This window comes from Schistocerca serialis, chromosome 4 (assembly GCF_023864345.2).
Source record: "Schistocerca serialis cubense isolate TAMUIC-IGC-003099 chromosome 4, iqSchSeri2.2, whole genome shotgun sequence".
Classification (NCBI taxonomy): Eukaryota; Metazoa; Arthropoda; class Insecta; order Orthoptera; family Acrididae; genus Schistocerca; species Schistocerca serialis.
In genome coordinates, this window is record NC_064641.1 from 345,528,503 (window position 1) to 345,547,356 (window position 18,854).

An 18,854-nucleotide genomic window follows, 5' to 3' on the forward strand; every position below is an offset into this window, starting at 1 on the left:
AAAGCTGGTGTTGGTGGGAAGGATCCACATGACATAGGCTGTGAAACCTGAAGTGGAGAACGTTATGTTGGGCAGCATGCTCAGCAACTGGGTGGCCCAGCTATTTCCCGGCTGTAGTTTGTTGGTGGCCATTCATGCAGGCAGACAGCTTGTTGGCTGTCATGCCTGCATAAAATGCAGCACATGGGTTGAAACTTAACTTGTAGATTACATGACTGGTTTCACAGGGTTCCCTGTCTTTGATGGGATAGGTGATGCTTGTGACCAGACTGGAATAGGTGGGGGTGGGAGGATGTATGTAAGAGGTCTTGCATCTAGGTCTATTACAGGGATATGACCCATGTGGCAAGGGGTTGGGAGCAGTCCCTTGTGTGTTCCCACAAGCACCAATCTAGTGCCCCCCACTCCCACCCTGCTATACATCCCCCTCCCCATCCCAGCCTCCTGCTTACATCTATCACCCAGTTGCTTCTTCTTCCATCATTCACTGCTCCTTGCAGTCTAACCTCGGCAGCCAGAGACTGTGGTCATGTGTGGGTGAGTTGCACTTGCATATCTGTGTGTTGTTTAATTCCAATGAAGGCCTTTTTGGCCAAAAGTTTACTTTTTGACAATCTTTTTGTTGTGTTTACCCGCAACTCAGCATCTCCACTATATGATGAGTAGCAACTATCCTTCTCATAATATTATCAAAATATTATATACTCAGGTCTTATTTCACATAATTAATTGTTCAAGACATATTTTCTTAAATATTAACAACAAAAATAAAGTTAATTTTCTGGATTTAACTGCCATATAGAAGCAGTCATAACTTAAAGTTGGTCAAGAACACATACAGGTGAAATCTGCGGTGATTTAATAGATGTTTTCAGGTTAGTTGATACAGCTCATTGAAAATCCCTCATTTTCCTCTTCTCAATGAGCATCTTACTATTTAAATAATTATTCAGAATTAAAGTTTTTGTGTTCCAGAATGTTTCATTCTTAACTTGTTATTGTTCCCAAAATTCAGTCCCTTAGTTTTCTAGCCCTGTATCTCTGCTTCTAAAAATGTCCACTTTCACTAGAAGAACTTGTTAGTCTGTTAATTATTTGATTTTGATAATTTCTTTTTTAAACAAGTTTTGAAGGGCTACAGTAATTCCCAAAGAGGTAGAAATTGTTTTTACAACCCAGTTCCTAAACTTTTGTTAATTTTTCTATTAACCAACTCTTAGTTAAAGGAAATAGTTCTTCTGCTCATTATAATTTTTGTACACTGATTTTACTGTCTATCAGTTTAACAACAATTTTTAATTTTATTATCTTGTTCACCTGTAAGCTGATGGGCAGGAAAAATGCTATGGCAGTCTGCACTAAGTAATCTAATTGATATCATCTCTCGGTCGAAATGTACAATTAATCTGTGAGTCAGGTAAATTTATGACAGTCAAGTATAATGTAAAAATTACACCAATCTGTCAAAGAATTTCATAGTACAAGTGCTGACCTGTGATACATGAACTACTAAAACCATTACTTGCAAACTGATTAATTATGTTTTATTGATATTAATAAATGTGAAAATATTACAACTGATATAGTGTTGTGTTTGTCATTAAATAACTGGTCATTAAAACAAAATTATAGCAAGAAGCAAGAAATTAACGTGTAGCATCACTACTTCAAAGGTAAAATCCAGGTCAGTAATCTTAACTCCAGCTGTCCGTTCTTTCATGCTTGCTTGCAATATATGCTTTCAGTTTGAAGTGTTAGCTGAACACAATTCCAGATTCTATCTGACAGTTTGCTGAAGACACCAGGTAGCCCTGATATCAACATTACTATGGCTCCAATAAAAATATGTGAAAGTTGTCAGCTTCATTGGCAGTAACCCAGGGAGGGGAGAATTAAATTAAATAAAGCAAAAAACTGTAAATTCGTCCTATGGTCTGAATCATCAAGGTATCAATGGATAAAAAATTATCATTGAGTCAGAGGCCCAATTGAGTCAGAGGCCCATCAGGCATTCAGTTGTATTTTTTGTACATGGTGACCAGAATCCAACAAAATGACTATAGGAATTCGAACATGTTACTAACGTGATGTGTTTTGCCAGTGTCTACTTTCACTTGGGTGATATAGTCCAGCAGCGGCTTGAGAACAAGGGTAAGTTCAAGAGGTGATCAAAGCTAGAAATAAAAGAAACATTTGGTAACAACCAGTATCTGCATAGCATGAATACAACTGGACAACATAGCATAATGCCAGAGGGAAATGATGAAGTCACATACACAGTTTCCAGATCTGTGTCACACAGTGAAACTGAGTATGATGGTAGCTGTCAAAGTTTCACACCTAATGAAGGGCATGGCAGAGGACTTCACCAAGAAGCACCTGTATGTTGAGGGACTGCAGCAGAAAAAAAGAGTAGACCAAGAGGTATTCTACAATTTTCTGAGCGTCGTACTGGTGGCAATCATAGAAGACTCTTAGGAACTTGCACTGTCAATATGGCAAATAGTGAGAGAAGAGATATGAAATTTTATGAAATCTTCTAAGACCAAAATTACATTGCCAGAAGCAGCAGTGTTGACTGTTGAACACAGCCAGATCGGTAGCATCACTAAAGCTGCAGTTATAGTGGAGCCACATGGCACAATGAGAGCAGCGTGGTGCAGCGACTACAGCAGCACTGGTGAATGAAACCAGTGCTGCTCAGTGGATGTGGTTATAGTGGTGCTGCAAGCACTACTGCGCAGGGAGGAGTGGCACATAGAGGCTATGTGCGGACCAAAAAAATTGTTTCTGAGCGTGATGACCAGAGCGTTTGAGTGACTCCGGCTGCATTCAGGCAATGCTAGCAGCATTTCACTGTTGCAGTGGGTAGCACAGACACTACTATTGTTAGTGTTGTTACTGCTTGTGTTTCTTTTGTTGTACTGTTTAAGAAAGTAGTATAAGCAACAGCCATAATAGCAGCTGTTTCTACTCAGTGTCTATTATGGAACAAGAGAAACATCTACATGTGACAGCAGTATTACAATCTACAAGTACAGAATGCATTTCCTTATTCTCTCATTTCTTTCACTGTCTTAAAATGATAGGCAATAATAAAACTGAAGTAGCACAGCTGATAAATACTTGAAAATCATGTTTCATTGTGTGAAAAATGTTTTCAAAACTATCCTATGTGGACAGCTTCATTTGAAGCTCTGTTGAAATCTCATATTGTTCGTTAAGTGCCTTGTATAAAACACTCAAATTCTACTGTATGTTGCTTATTGACGCTAAGGGATCCTTATAGGCCAATAACAGTGTTGTGAAGAACATGTACATTTCACAATATTGTCTGCAAATTTTGGCGAAGTTTGTTTTGGCTTACAAAATATGCTCCAGTTAGTGGTCATCATTCCTAAAGCACATTCCATTAATCATCATAATCTAGAAAAGAATTCGTCAAAATATTCTTTCCTTGGATCTAAAACCCATCGACTATAAGAGTTGATAAAATGCCTTGAAATACACTATAAGAATGAAATCTACCACTTTCGTTTTCCTTCCCATATCACCCAACATTAATTATAATGAGTTTCCTGTGAGGACCTGCAACTGATGTAGGATCACACAATAAAAATGTTTCATAAACATTTCACCAGAATTTTCTGATCATTTTAGATAAATGTGTTTTCTGTCAACATCTCCAACTGCATTTGGAAAATTCTGTATGTTATATACAACATTTACTGTAATTACAAAATCATCTTCAGAAGGTGTTCATGTATTGTGGCCAGAGGCGATCCCAATACTTTGGAAGTTGGCTCCACAACTTCACAATTCTTAGAATGGTTATAAATCCTACTGTGAATGTCACAGCCAAGTCTTGTAAACTTCTCCTGGTTTCCATGAACTTGTAATAATTCTCATTTCATCAGCTGTTGGTGACCCTTAAAAAATTACATTATTACACTGAAAAAATCTGTACTGTAGTTACCTTATATTGCACTAGTAAGGAAGTTACACACAGTAACCATATGCAAACCACCTTCCTCTTTGCATGCTATCATTTGCCAAAATATTGTTTCTATATCTCAAACCATTTATGAGATACAAGGATGTTATGAATATTTCATTCTTGCTTTATCATATGGACACATGAGTGGAATGAAGTGCACTATATACAATCCATTTTCTTCAGAATGGAATGAGTTAAAGACCCCATCCCAAGTTTAAAGAATAGTTCAATGATAACTACACCTGGTACACAGCAACATATGACCTAACATGCACCAAACAAAAATTCATAGTGATCTCTATTTTTCATTGCAAGCTATTTTATTTTTTTGAAGTGGCTTGCTTAATTTTGAAATATCACAATAACTATGCTGATTAATGAAACTATAAGCAGTTCATCATGAAGCTGAAAAATAAAGCTATGAGATGCATGGGAATAAACTTGTTTTTACTGAGTAGTTTCTTTTAAAAGTTTGAGAAAGGCTGCACACTGGCAAGCTTGTGTGTTTGCCTGCCTGCTGCCGCACTGTTTCCTGGCCCCAATGGACCTGGGAATGAAGCAGAAGTGTGGCAGTTGCCCCATGCACAGCTCCATTATAATCCAGGACTAATTCAAAAAGAGGTTTGTTGATCATCTGCATCAATATCTACGAGACATGCTAACACTGAGGAATGAAATTGGAAACTCTGTAACTTATGTTGCAGTGGTCATACAACATCCAAGGTTCTCGACAACATAAAAGCAACTGGTACCCACACCACTTCAGTCACCATGCAGAGAAATGGACACTTGGTGAATTGTGGAAAATGCACTATTATTTTTCCACTGCATACACTCTGGGTACATTATATACAACTGTAAAGAGACAAGGTAATTCTATGTATAGCATGTAATTGCAGAAGACTACAGCCGATCTGCTGGATGGAGCTCATTGCCATACCCTCGTCAAGGTAGCTCTCCAGCTGTTCAGTGTCACAGTACAGAGGTTTCAGCTGCTTACACAACTGCCAAAATCAGTAAAATAAATGAGACGACCATCTATGGAGGTAAGGTCATCACAGATGAAAATCCTCCACGGCTGAGATTTCCTGAAATGTCGGGAAAACACATGGACGGCATTATCAAAGACCAACCTGTCAAGGCACGAGCAAATTCTGGGCCATAACTTTCACTGGTTATCACTGTCAACTAAAACGGATTATGTTCACAAATTTAAAAGCACTGTTCTGAAAGCTGCAATACATCCAGCCAATAGTAACTTGTGTTGTGTGAATATCAATGATGGAACACTGCCTTAGAGCTTTAGTAATATTATATTGCAGTAATATAGAAAACTGGACACAATCACAAACACTGGCAAGATCCCAGTAATCTCTACATCAACAAAAATTGCAGCTTAACAAAAGGAAAAGCCAGTATTACAGAAGACCACAAAGGCCTCAGGTGAGGAAGAATCTGTCCACGGCAAATTCAGATTAAAAGCTGGAACATTGTAAAAAGGTATCACAACCCAGTTGGATGGAAATGATTTCTTGTCATCCCAGTTCATTTACAGTTAGATTTACTGAAGTGTTTTTGCAAAGCTCCAACATCAGCTCATCTGAGATCTGCAATGGCTTCTGATGAAACCAGAAGCTAGTTTCACTGGGCAGGTCTCTACTGATCTGTCAGACATTATGTAAGTCATTGTATGGAATGTTAATGATGTTAAGTGTGTGCCTTAGTTACCAACAATACAATTGGTAGTAACATTTCTTGCAGCTGCTCTATCTCACTGGGTGGGAGCTGACCTTTTGGGATGGTTACCTAAGTCAACTGACAAGAATAATTGGATTATGCTGTACCTTACTCTGTCATCATCAAGATTGCAACAACAGCCAAAGCTCTGGAAATCAACAGGTGTCTTGTATTAAAGTTCATTTTGAAGCTTGGAGAGCCACCTGTAATGATCTCTGATTTTGGACATGTGTTTCAAGCAAGACTGCTGTTTGAAATAACTTCATGATGCAAAATCATCTACAGGATGACTTTCACCTGCAAGCAAAATGTCCCATAGAAGTTTTAATAAGATGCTGGAAGACATGCTCTCAGCATATTTAAATCCAATAGGGCACAGCTTGACACTACAGGCTTCACATTAGTTTTCTCAGTATGCAGTAAAAAGACTGAAACAATGATAGATACCTTGTTTCCATTACAGCCTGATCATTGTGAGAATGACTGCATAAAACAGTCCATCATCTGAAGAAGTAAGATAGTTGACACAAATATAGACCTTGCACCCCCAGGATAAGAACTGTGAACAATATAATGCCAAACATTCAATTGTAACCTATAATCCAAGGGATCTAGTATGAATTTTTACACTTACACATAACATTTGGATATTATACAACTTAATTATAAAGGGTGTATCCATGGACAAGGAAAAAAAATTCCTGGGTTTTTCCCAGATGTCTTGGTTAAAAATACCGGTACACTTTTTCCTTGGTGAAAATACACTTTTCCCTTCTTAAGTGACAGAATATTTTCTGGAAAAAATGACATTTTGTCTATGGAATGTGTGATTGATCCTCTTGTAAAAATTTTTTGTTTATTTATAGACACAAACACATACATGACACAGTCATAACCGGTTTCGGCCATATAATGACCATCTTCAGATGCTAAAGGCGGCATACACTGAACACAGGTTCATGCGTTGTCAAACTAGCTATAGCCTTCCGTAAGTGTGTGAATATATTTTAATTCACTTGCTAGCTCTTGGCCACAGAAATCCATTTTGTTTTCATTTGAGGTGAGAGTTGTAAATGAAGAAGAAACAGGAAAATCACTAAACCTAAACACAGGTCCTGTGGAGACTACAGCCCTCTACAACTTAGACTGGTCTGCACATGCGCGAATCTGGCAGCTTGTTACTACTGCTGATACAACTAACAGCTGTACTTCAAGTAGTCATAGACAGAAGCAGGTACTGCTCATATGCGACTCAACTGTACATGCACACCGCCCACTGGCAACTGCTCAAATGAACCTAATGTAAACCGTTGTGATGTCACAGTCATAGGAATCAGTTTGTTGTTATAAAGTATTGCATAGTCTTTGTCCTAAAGCCTTTGACACATTTCGGTGTTGGCAGACACTTGTGTGTGCACTGTGTTTTGATGTTGGAAATGGCACATTTCTTTTGCAACTTAAGTTTATTTTGGTTTTCTTTCCCTCGTTTATGTTTTATTGTTGCAGTTTCATTTTGCAGTAGTGGGATAAAGTGAAATTCTTTGTTAGAGTATCCATTCTTACCAGTCAAAATTACAGAAATTGAACTGAAAACTAACACAATGAAAAATTCCCAGAATTCTAAAAAAATTTTCCAGGATTTCCCCAGTTTTAACCGGATGAAAAAATTCCCGGGTTTTTCCCAGATTTCCTGCTTTCCCGGGCCATATACACCCTGTTACACTATGGTCTACATCAAATCATATGTTGCTTGTCAGGTGTTTGTTAAGAAGATAAAGATAATGACAAAAGCACAGAGATATCATCTACATACTTCACATGAATCCTACTCATATTCCTGAGGGGCAGGTCAAAGATAAGGGCTTCTGATACAAGGAACATAGTTATCTGTTCAACAATTGTAACATCATGATGGATGTCTCCCCATTTGAACATCGCAATGACCATGAGATGTGACAACATAACCAAAGCATGAGGCTCTACCATCACCACCATACAGGATTACTGATGAGATCCAGATACAGCAATCTGTATTCCATTCCAAAACAGCAAAGCTCTTTTGTGAGGAGGGTAATTGGTGGTACGTGCTGTACATCATCTGCATGATGTAGCAATTGTAGCTGGAAATGTGTGGTGTCACTGCATTCTGTAATTCTTTATCACTTGAGACTTTTAATTTCTGGAAGGTTCCAGGACGTTGTCACTTACAGAACATTTTAATTTACTACACACTTTGCCAGTGCTAGACTAGCTTCAATATTCCATGTGCAAAAAATTCCTGGGAGCACATATGTAACCGGTCATGTACTACTGCCTGGAGTTTCTCATCACCTGTGAACACTGAACCACTAACAGCTTCTTTCATTCGGTTAAAAATATGATAATCTGATCATGATGCCAGATCCAGGAAACTGGGGGAAGGGCTGGGGCAAGCACATGAACTTCAGGTCTCCCTGCACACATCCATGCATCTTTTGTTCATTTCTGAGTCAAATGTTTTGGAACCCACCTCACACAAACTTTCTTGAATATCAGAACATCATGAACAGTATGGACAGTATCGGACAGGTAGATTAGAAAATTTAAAAAGGGAAATGGATAGGTTAAAGTTAGATATAGTGAGAATTAGCGAAGTTCGGTGGCAGGAGGAACAAGACTTTTGGTCAGGTGAATACAGGGTTATAAATAGAAAATCAAATAGGGGTAATGCAGGAGTACGTTTAATAATGAATAAAAAAATAAGAGTTCGGGTAAGCTACTACAAACAACATAGTGAATGTATTATTGTGGCCAAGATAGACATGAAGCCCACGCCTACAACAGTAGTGCAAGTCTATATGCCAACTAGCTCTGCAGATGATGAAGAAATTGATGAAATGTATGATGAGATAAAAGAAATTATTCAGGAAGTGAAGGGAGTCGAAAATTTAATAGTTATGGGTGATTGGAATTCAAGAGTAGGAAAAGGGAGAGAAGGAAACATAGTAGATGAATATGGATTGGGGTTAAGAAATGAAAGAGGAAGCTGCCTGGTAGAATTTTGCGCAGAGCATCATAGCTAACACTTGATTCAAGAATCATGAAAGAAGGTTGTATACATGGAAGAACCCTGGAGATACTAGGAGATATCAGATAGATTGTATAATGGTAAGACAGAGACTTAGGAACCAGGTTTTAAATTGTAAGACATTTCCAGGGACAGATGTGGACTCTGACCACAATCTATTGGTTATGAACTGTAGATTAAAACTGAAGAAACTGCAAAAAGGTGGGAATTTAAGGAGATGGGACATGGATAAACTGAAAGAACCAGACGTTGTAGAGAGTTTCAGGAAGAGCATAAAGGAACAATTGACAAGAATGGGGGAAAGAAATACAGTAGAAGAAGAATGGATAGCTTTGAGGAATGAAGCGGTGAAGGCAACAGAGGATAAAGTAGGTAAAAAGACGAGGGCTGGTAGAAATCCTTGGGTGACAGAAGAAATACTGAATTTAATTGATGAAAGAAATACTGAATTTAATTGATGAAAGCCTCTGCCAATTAACTAGTTCCTCCACCTATAAATTCTGTAGGGACCGATGATCTCAGCAGTTTGGTCCTATAAGACCTTACCAATTATAAATTCTGCCAGAGTGATCCCACCCCGCAAGCCCAAAATAACCTCCAATCCCTGTTTAGAGCCTTAGGCCCTTCCCAGAGCTCTCCCTTGGATCCATTTCCCTCCTCACCCCTATGACACCATGCAACCCACCTTCTACATGCTCCCAAAATCCACAAACCCAACAATTCTGGACATCCTATTGTAGATGGTTATTTTGCCCCACTAAAAGAATTTCAACCCTCATTGACCACCACGTCCAACTGAATGCCTGAAATATAGCCTCTCACATCAAAGATACCAACCACTTTCTTTATTGACTCTTTACTGTCCCCACCCCTTTACCTCCCAGATCTGTACTCATCACTGTTGATGCCACTTCCCTATACGACAACATCTCTCATGCCCATGGTCTTGCTGTTATCGAGTACTACTTTTCCCAACGTCCTCTTGACTACAAACACACTACCTCTTTTCTCATACACCTTACAAACTTAATCCTAACACACCTACTTCTCTTTTGAAGGGTAAGTATACAAACAAATCTGCAGCACAGCCATAGACACCTGGATGAACCCTGCTATGTCAACCTGTTTATGAGCCATCTATAGGAAACCTTCCTCAACTCTCAAAATCTCAAACCCTCGATTTGGTCCAGTTCATTAATATCTTCTTGATATGGTTTCAAGGCTAAAACATCCTTTCCTCATTCCTTCACAACCTCAAAACTTTCTCTCCCATCTGCTTCACCTTGTCCTCCTCAACCTAGTATCATACATTCCTGTATGCTGACCTCATCTCTGATGGCTCCATCCACATTCAGTACACCAGCCATCAACAGCACCTGTATTTTGACAGCTGCCATCCCTTCCACCCCAAAGAATCCCTGCCATACAGCTTGGCCATCTGGGATGGCATATCTGCTGTCACAAGGAATCCCTTGCCATTATGCTGAAGGTCTTTACAGACAGGCTCTATCCCCCAGATCTAGTAAGCAAACAGGCCTCCTGTGCTATTTCCCTTCATACCCCCAATCCTCCCACAACCCCCAAGAACATACTATAAAGGAGTGGTCCCTTCGTTACCCAGTACCACCATGGACAAGTACAACTGAACCAAATGCTTCATCAGTGTTTTGGTTGCCTATCATCATGCCCTGAAATGAGGGATATCCTACCCAAGTTCCTCCCATCCCTCCTAAAGTGGTGTTCCATCACCCACCTAACCTCCACAACATCCTAGTCCATCCCTATGCCACTCCCAATCCCGGCCCCTTACTGCAGGGATCATATCCATGTCGAAGACCCAAGTGCATGACCTGCCCAAACCACGCATCCAGCATTTCCTATTTCAGTCCTCTCACAGGCCTATCCTAGCCCATCAGAGGCTGGGCCACATGTGAAAATAGCCAAGTGATGTACTACCTCTGCTGCAATCATTATGCAGCTTTTTATATTGGTATAACTACCAACCAGCTGTCCACAAGGATGAACGGCCACCACCAAACAGTGGTCAAGACCATGGTAGACCACCCAATGGCACATCAAGCAGCTGAACATAAAAGATTTGATTTTAATTGCTGCTTCACAACCCCATAACCTCCCAATGATGTGTCTGGAAGTCTTGTCTTGCCCCATCTAGTCCCTGCACACTTTCCCCTTTCACAGTGAAAAGATATATTGCTACTTACTGCAAAGAAGACATGTTAAGTTTCAGACAGACCTAATTAAAGGACACTTACACAAAGCTTTCAGCCACAGCTTTCATAAGTGGCTGAGAAACACACACCATTCATACACACAAGCGAGCACACCTCATGCACCTAGGGCCACCAGCTCCAGCAGCATTCTGAGTGGTGTGTGTTTCTCCTCTGCTGACGAAGGCTGTGGCCTAAAGCTTTGTGTAGGTGTCTTTTAATTGTACCTGTCTACAACTTAATATGTGTTCTTTACGGTAAGAAGCAATCAATCTTTTCCTGCATTGTTGATATTCCTACCTGGAGCTTCCATAGTTTGAGTTTTCTTAATATTGCTAATCTTGGATAAAACTAGTCTGCAGCTCAGTTTAAAATTATATAAAGAATAATTTGAACTAAAGCACATGTAATTACAATGTATGGTTGGCTGACACCACTCCATTAGACAGCCTATAGACCTTGTGAGGGCCTCTTGACAAAGTTACAGTGAAGATTACAATGTTCTGTGAGGCAAATGGACCCAGGCACTCATCTATGTGGTTCACAGAGTAGAACTGCAGCCTTCACTGATGGAGCTGGTATGCAGAGAAATTTCATTGTGTAGCCATCCATTAGTAACAGCATTGGTGGACATCAAGGGAAGATTGGTATAGTTAGTGTGATGCTACCTGCTGGCGTCATTCAGATGACTTCAATGGCTGCTAGTATATAAAGTTCTCTGTTAAAAAGTCATGATGGTTTCCTTGTAGATAAAATATTCCATAAGTGAAATTATTCTCCACTTAGATCTCTGGGCAGGATGTCCTATCATACAAAAATATTGTTATAATCAAGATGGGCATGTGGAATGCTATAAATGTAATATAGTGCAGAAAATCATAAAAAATATGGTAGAAATGGAAAGGATATATATAGAGGTACTTTAGGAAAGAGTGCAAAATCCAGGATGGAATGTGACAATATTATGAAATGGCATAATATTGTTAGGGAAGAGTGAGATGCAAAGGCCAGAAAAGGGGGTTTTAGAATGAAGATCAGAGCATTATCCATACTTCACCAGATAATGGTAGAACAAGATTAGGAATAGTAGTACTGAATAGGGAGAACAGCAAAAGATTATCAGCAATAAGCAGAAAGAACAGTGATAATGGAACTGAATGGATGTTCAACAGACACTTTAAAAGTTACTTATATATGGCATCCATAGAAGTTGATGGAAGTGAAATTGAAAGAAAATTTGATAATATTAACAGTGTCATGAAATATATCAATGAGAGTGAGGGTTTAATCATAATAAAACTAAACTAAACTCCGTCCGAAGAGGCCTTGGAAGGCCCAGTGGTACTGACCGGCCGCCATGTCATCCTCAGCCCACAGGCGTCACTGGATGCGGATATGGAGGGGCATGTGGTCAGCACACCGCTCTCCTGACCATATGTCAGTTTATGGGACCAGAACTGCTACCTTTCGGTCAAGTAGCTCCTCAGTGTGCCTCGCAAGGCCTGAGTGTACCCCAATTGCCAACAGCGCTCAGCTGACCCGATGGTCAATCATCCAAGTGCTAGTCCAGCCCAACAGCGCTTAACTTTGGTGCCCTGACGGGAACTGGTGTTACCACTGTGGCATGGCCATTGGGAGGCTGAAATGCAAAGATAGAAAGCACAAAATGAAGGGAGAAATTGGTCTCCCCAAGTGACATGAATGGAGAATGATTAATAGAAGTTAGTATTTGGCACTAGTTAGTCATTACAAATATTCTTTTTAAGAATGTCTTGAGAAGTAATAATACACAGAAAATGTTAGGGGATCAAAGAATGATACTCAGTTGACTATACTTTGGGAAATAAAAAGATTCTGGAATCAAGTTAAGGAGAGTTTGCCACAAGCTTACATTTACAGGGCGCATAACCTAATATTAATTAAATGTCAAATGAAATTCAAAGAGTTCAAGGGAAAGCAGCCAAAACATTGGAATGTAGATAAATTCAAGGATCTACAGGCTCAGGATGCCTTGCAAGAATATGTAACAAAGAAATAATGACACTTCAAGAAGTTATTGCTGTAGAAAATTGATGTAGTGGGTTTACAAGAGGTGTAATAAAAACAAAGTAAGATTCAAAATGGCAGAAAAGGAGTCAGTGTTGGATAACAGATAACATACTAGTACTTCATTACGATTGATAAATAAATAACAGAAATGTAAATATGTTAGTCACCAAGAAATGAAGTTAATTGGGCATATAGAAATGCTAAAGAAGAAAGGATGGAGGGAAATCTGACATGAGACACAAAACTGAAACAGACTATGTAGATGCTGCATATCAGCTAGTAAACAATCATTTTAGACACCAAAAAGTGAGGTGCATGATGGTTATAAATGAGACAGTTAACTGAGCAGTAGAAGCAAGGGGTATGGCAAGTTGGTTGAAACAATAGCTGGAAAAAACTTTACAGTTCCTCAAATAAATTAGGCTGATTAAAAATTAAGACATGGTGCCAGAAGAGGAGATTCAATCCCTATTCATGAATTTCAAAAAGCTACACATGAACTTGTAAAGAACAAATATCCATAAATTGTGTTACCTAGTCTATATTTTGTTTTATGAAAATAACAACTGTATATTACTATGAAATAGAAAAGTGTTGCTAAGGAACGGTGTTTTCCTCATCAAATTACTTAGAACAGATTGCTAAACATAAGAAATAATTTCACTGAGTGGCGAATCCAACATGATCATGAAGGAATGATGAAAAAGTAAAACAGCAGAACACTGCCAACAAAACTGCTAAAGATCAAATTGAAGTGAGCAATGCCAGTGTTAAACCAGCAGTACTTTTAGAAGCAAAACCTTATATTTGATTTTTCCAAGCTGAAGCACAATTTCATATTGCTGGCATAATAACTGAGACTACAAAATTTAATTTTTTGATGGCCTTATTCATTACTTTCAAGGATATCTCCACCACACATAAGGGGCGATATCGGAAGTAAATAGTACTGCCTTACCACAAACTACCAGTTCAGCTCACTCCATGGATACCAGCAGGACTAAGCTTGTGGATGGATTATCAATGACAATTTCGCTTATCTCCAGGAATCCAACAAGGTGGAAACTTGCATTTGTTGTGCACTTTGATAGCGGACTCTGATTGTGAATAGGATATAAGTCATGGCAAGTCCAGTCAGTATTGGCTAAATAACTATTAGAGACAGAATTGAGTTTGTACAAATGTCTCTGATAAAGTTGTAATTGCTGAAATACGAAACAACTGATATGGGACATTGTATACTGCAAAAACACTGGTCCAAAATTTCTACAAATAAACAAATATGTGAATAAAAATACTTGCCATAAGTGCAACTGGTGAAAATTTCTTCATTGCTTAGTGGCTTTTATAGCTCTAGAGTGTTGGTAATTCATGCCATGACATAAAAATAGAAATGTAGGTACAGGTTGTTACCAACAGATATGGTCACAAACTTTCAGGAAACATTCTTCACACATAGTGGAACAAAATATGTGGACATTGGTCTGGAAATACTTATTGTACATGTTAGAGGTCAGCTTCTACAACTCTTAAACACATTAATCATGGTAAACACTTAGGAAAATAATATACCATCAGAGTATGTAACACTTTCCCAGATGAAATGTTCAGAATATCCTCCATTAGCATGGTTACATGTATCAACCTGCCATTGAATCCCTGATGCAGCATTGTATCCCTGGAGGAATGTGTATTGTTTCACAGTATTCTGCAATATGGGCAGGAAAACACTGTACGTCTTGCACTGGGGTTCAGTACACAAGAACTCTCAAATGCTCGTACAAATAAAAGTCTGGTGGGTATAGGTCCAGAGAGCATGGAGGCCAAGGAATTTGTCCACTTCTCCCTATCCATCTGTCATGGAATCTGTTATTTAGATGCCTGCAAACATTAACACTGAAATGAGGAGGAGTTCCACCATTCATGGACTGTACTTTGTTACACTTCTAAAGGCACATGTTCTACCAGACAATGTAGAGTATTCTCTAAGAAAACATGGTAAGTTTCTCTTCTGAGCTTGTGTGGAAGAACATAAGGCCCTAACAAACACTCAGCAAGAATGCTGGCCCAAATGTTGACACTATGATGTGACTGCACAATTTCACGAGGGTCCTCAACACCTCTTAATAAGGTATAGGAATGGACCCAAAACTGATGCTAGTGGGATTCCCTTCGTGATTTCGCCCTTATCACAAACATTTTTCTCCTTCCATCTTTATTTGAATTAGTGAGCATAGGTCTCTGCATTCGTTTTGTTAAGAATGATTCAAATCAGTTGTGTTTCCCCATAATTAATGCAAACCTATATGTGCATCTACATTTATAACCTGAAGACCACTATGACTAGCATCACAGAGGGTACATCCCATTGTACCAGTTATTAGGGCTTCTTCCTGTTCTGCCCTCATACAGAGTATGGATAGAATGCCTCTGTGCACACTGTAATTAATTCAATCTTGTCCTAACGACCCCTATATGAGTGACACATAGTGGGTTGTAGAACATGCCTAGAGTATTCATTTTAAGTTGGTTCTTGAAACTTTGTAAGCAGTCTTCCTCAGGATAGTTTACTTCTATTTCAAGAGTCTGCCAGTTCTATTCTTCAGCATTTGTTTGACATTCTCCCATGGGTCCAACAATCCTGTGACCATTTGTGCTGCCCTTCTCTGTAGATGTCCAATACTGCCCTTCTCTGTATATGTCCAATACCCCTGTTCGTCCCATTTGACACGGGTCTCACACACTTGAACAACATTCTGGAATGGGTCACATGAGTGATTTGTAAGCTATGTCCTTTGTAGACTGATTGTATTTCCCACAGTATTCTACCAATAAATCAATGTCTACCATCTGCTTTACCAAATACTGAACATATGTGATTACTCCAGGTCATATCCCAACAAAATGTTGTGACCCATGGATATTATAGTCATAGGAAACTAAGTTTTTTTTTTTTCATTTTGTGAAGTGCATAATTTTAGATTACTGAACATTTACAGCAAGTTGCCAATCTATGCACCACTTTGAAATCTTATCAAGATCTGACAAAATTTATGCAGTTTCTTTCAGACAATAATGGCATCATCTGCAAAAAGTCTGAGGTTAATATTAATACTGTCCACAAGGTTCTTGATAAGCAACATAAACTGCAATGGACCAAACACACTTCTCTGGAGCACATCTGAAGTTATTTATTTATAAATCTGCTGTTGGCTCTCCATCCAAGAAAACTTCCTACCAACAAATCCTCAATCCAGCCATAAATTTCACTTGATACCCATATGATAGTAGTTTTCATAATAAGCGTGGATATGGTACTTAGTCAAATGCTCTTCAGAAATCAGGATATACAGGGTGTTACAAAAAGGTACGGCCAAACTTTCAGGAAACATTCCTCACACAAAAAAAGAAAAGATGTTATGTGGACATATGTCCGGAAACGCTTAATTTCCATGTTAGAGCTCATTTTAGTTTCGTCAGTATGTACTGTGCTTCCTCGATTCATCGCCAGTTGGCCCAATTGAAGGAAGGTAATGTTGACTTCGGTGCTTGTGTTGACATGCGACTCATTGCTCTACAGTACTAGCATCAAGCACATCAGTACATAGCATCAACAGGTTAGTGTTCATCACGAACGTGGTTTTGCAGTCAGTGCAATGTTTACAAATGCAGAGTTGGCAGATGCCCATTTGATGTATGGATTAGCACGGAGCAATAGCCGTGGTGCAGTACGTTTCTATCGAGACAGATTTCCAGAATGAAGGTGTCCCGACAGGAAGACGTTCGAAGCAATTGATCGGCATCTTAGGGAGCACGGAACATTCCAGTCTATGACTTGTGACTGGGGAAGACCTAGAACGATGAGGACACCTGCAATGGACGAGGCAATTCTTCGTGCAGTTGATGATAACCCTAATGTCAGCATCAGAGAAGTTGCTGCTGAACAAGGTAATGTTGACCACATCACTGTATGGAGAGTGCTATGGGAGAACCAGTTGTTCCCGTACCACGTACAGCATGTGCAGGCACTATCAGCAGCTGATTGGCCTCCATGGGTACACTTCTGCGAATGGTTCATCCAACAATGTGTCAATCCTCATCTCAGTGCAAATGTTCTCTTTACGGATGAGGCTTCATTCCAATGTGATCAAATTGTAAATTTTCACAATCAACATGTGTGGGCTGATGATAATCCGCACACAATTGTGCAATCACGTCATCAACACAGATTTTCTGTGAATGTTTGGGCAGGCATTGTTGGTGATGTCTTGATTGGGCCCCATGTTCTTCCACCTACGCTCAATGGAGCACATTATCATGATTTCATACGGGATACCCTACCTGTGCTGCTAGAACATGTGCCTTTACAAGTATGACACAACATGTGGTTCACGCACGATGGAGCTCCTGCACATTTCAGTCAAAGTGTTTGTACGCCTCTCAACAACAGATTCGGTGACTGATGGATTGGTAGAGGCAGACCAATTCCATGGCCTCCACGCTCTCCTGACCTCAACCCTCTTGACTTTCATTTATGGGGGCATTTGAAAGCTCTTGTCTACGCAACCCTGGTACCAAATGTAGAGACTCTTTGTGCTCATATTGTGGACGGCTGTGATACAATACGCCATTCTCCAGGGCTGCATCAGTGCACCAGGGATTCCATGCGATGGAGGGTGGATGCATGTATCCTCGCTAACAGAGGACATTTTGAACATTTCCTGTAACAAAGTGTTTGAAGTCACGCTGGTATGTTCTGTTGCTGTGTGTTTCCATTCCATGATTAATGTGATTTGAAGAGAAGTAATAAAATGAGCTCTAACATGGAAAGTAAGCATTTCCGGACACATGTCCACATAACATCTTTTCTTCCTTTGTGTGTGAGGAATGTTTCCTGAAAGTTTGGCTGTACCTTTTTGTAACATCCTGTATAGTACTGCATCTGCCTGATTGCCTTGATCCAAAGCTTTCAGTATGTTGATGTTTTCAGAATCCATGCTGGTTTGCATGGAGAAGGTTTGCATGGAGAAGGTCACTCTGTTCGAGATACCTCATTGTGTAAAAACTCAGAATATGCTCTAAGATTCTACAGCAAATAGATGTCAAGGATATTGGATGGCAGTTTTGTCGATCATCACTTCTACTACCTTTCCTGTAAACGGGTGTGATCTGTGCTTTCTTCCAACTACCAGTCACTGTTTTCTGTTTGAGTATCTACAATAGAATAGTTAGAGAGGATCTAACTCAGCCACATATTTATTATAGACTCTCATAGGGATACCATTGGGCAGTGGGGCTTTGTTCAGTGTTAACAATTCAAGGAGTTCCTCAACACCACTGATAATAGCTCTTATTTCACCCATCTTTTCAATGATATGAGGATTAAATAGGGGCAATTTTTCTGGATTTTCCTGTCTAAAGGCACATTTGAAAACTGAGTTAAGCATTTCAGCTTCTATTTCTCTGCCTTCAATTTCAGTTCCTGTCTCATTTGCATGTCATTGGACAGTAACTTTGGTGCCTATAACAGCCTTTACATATGACCAGAATTTCTTCTGGTTTTGTGAGAGACTGTCTGACAACATTCTGCTCCAGTAGTCATTGAAGGCTTCATGCACTGCTCTCTTGACAGCTAAACAAGTTTCATTCAGCATCTCTCTATCTACAGCACTATGCTTTGTTTTACACCTATTAAAGAGTAGTCTCTATTCAAAAAGATTTCGGGCTTGCAGCCGGTCGTCTTTAGCTTCCATCCATGATATTTCGACTGGACAAC

General features: G+C 39.4%; 1 protein-coding gene across 1 annotated transcript in view; it reads right to left on the minus strand.

Moving 5' to 3' along the window:
• Positions 1–18,854, minus strand: part of LOC126474447 (MAP kinase-activating death domain protein) — a 596,268-nt gene that overhangs the window by 454,677 nt on the left and 122,737 nt on the right. The gene's annotated exons all lie outside the window — the stretch shown is intronic.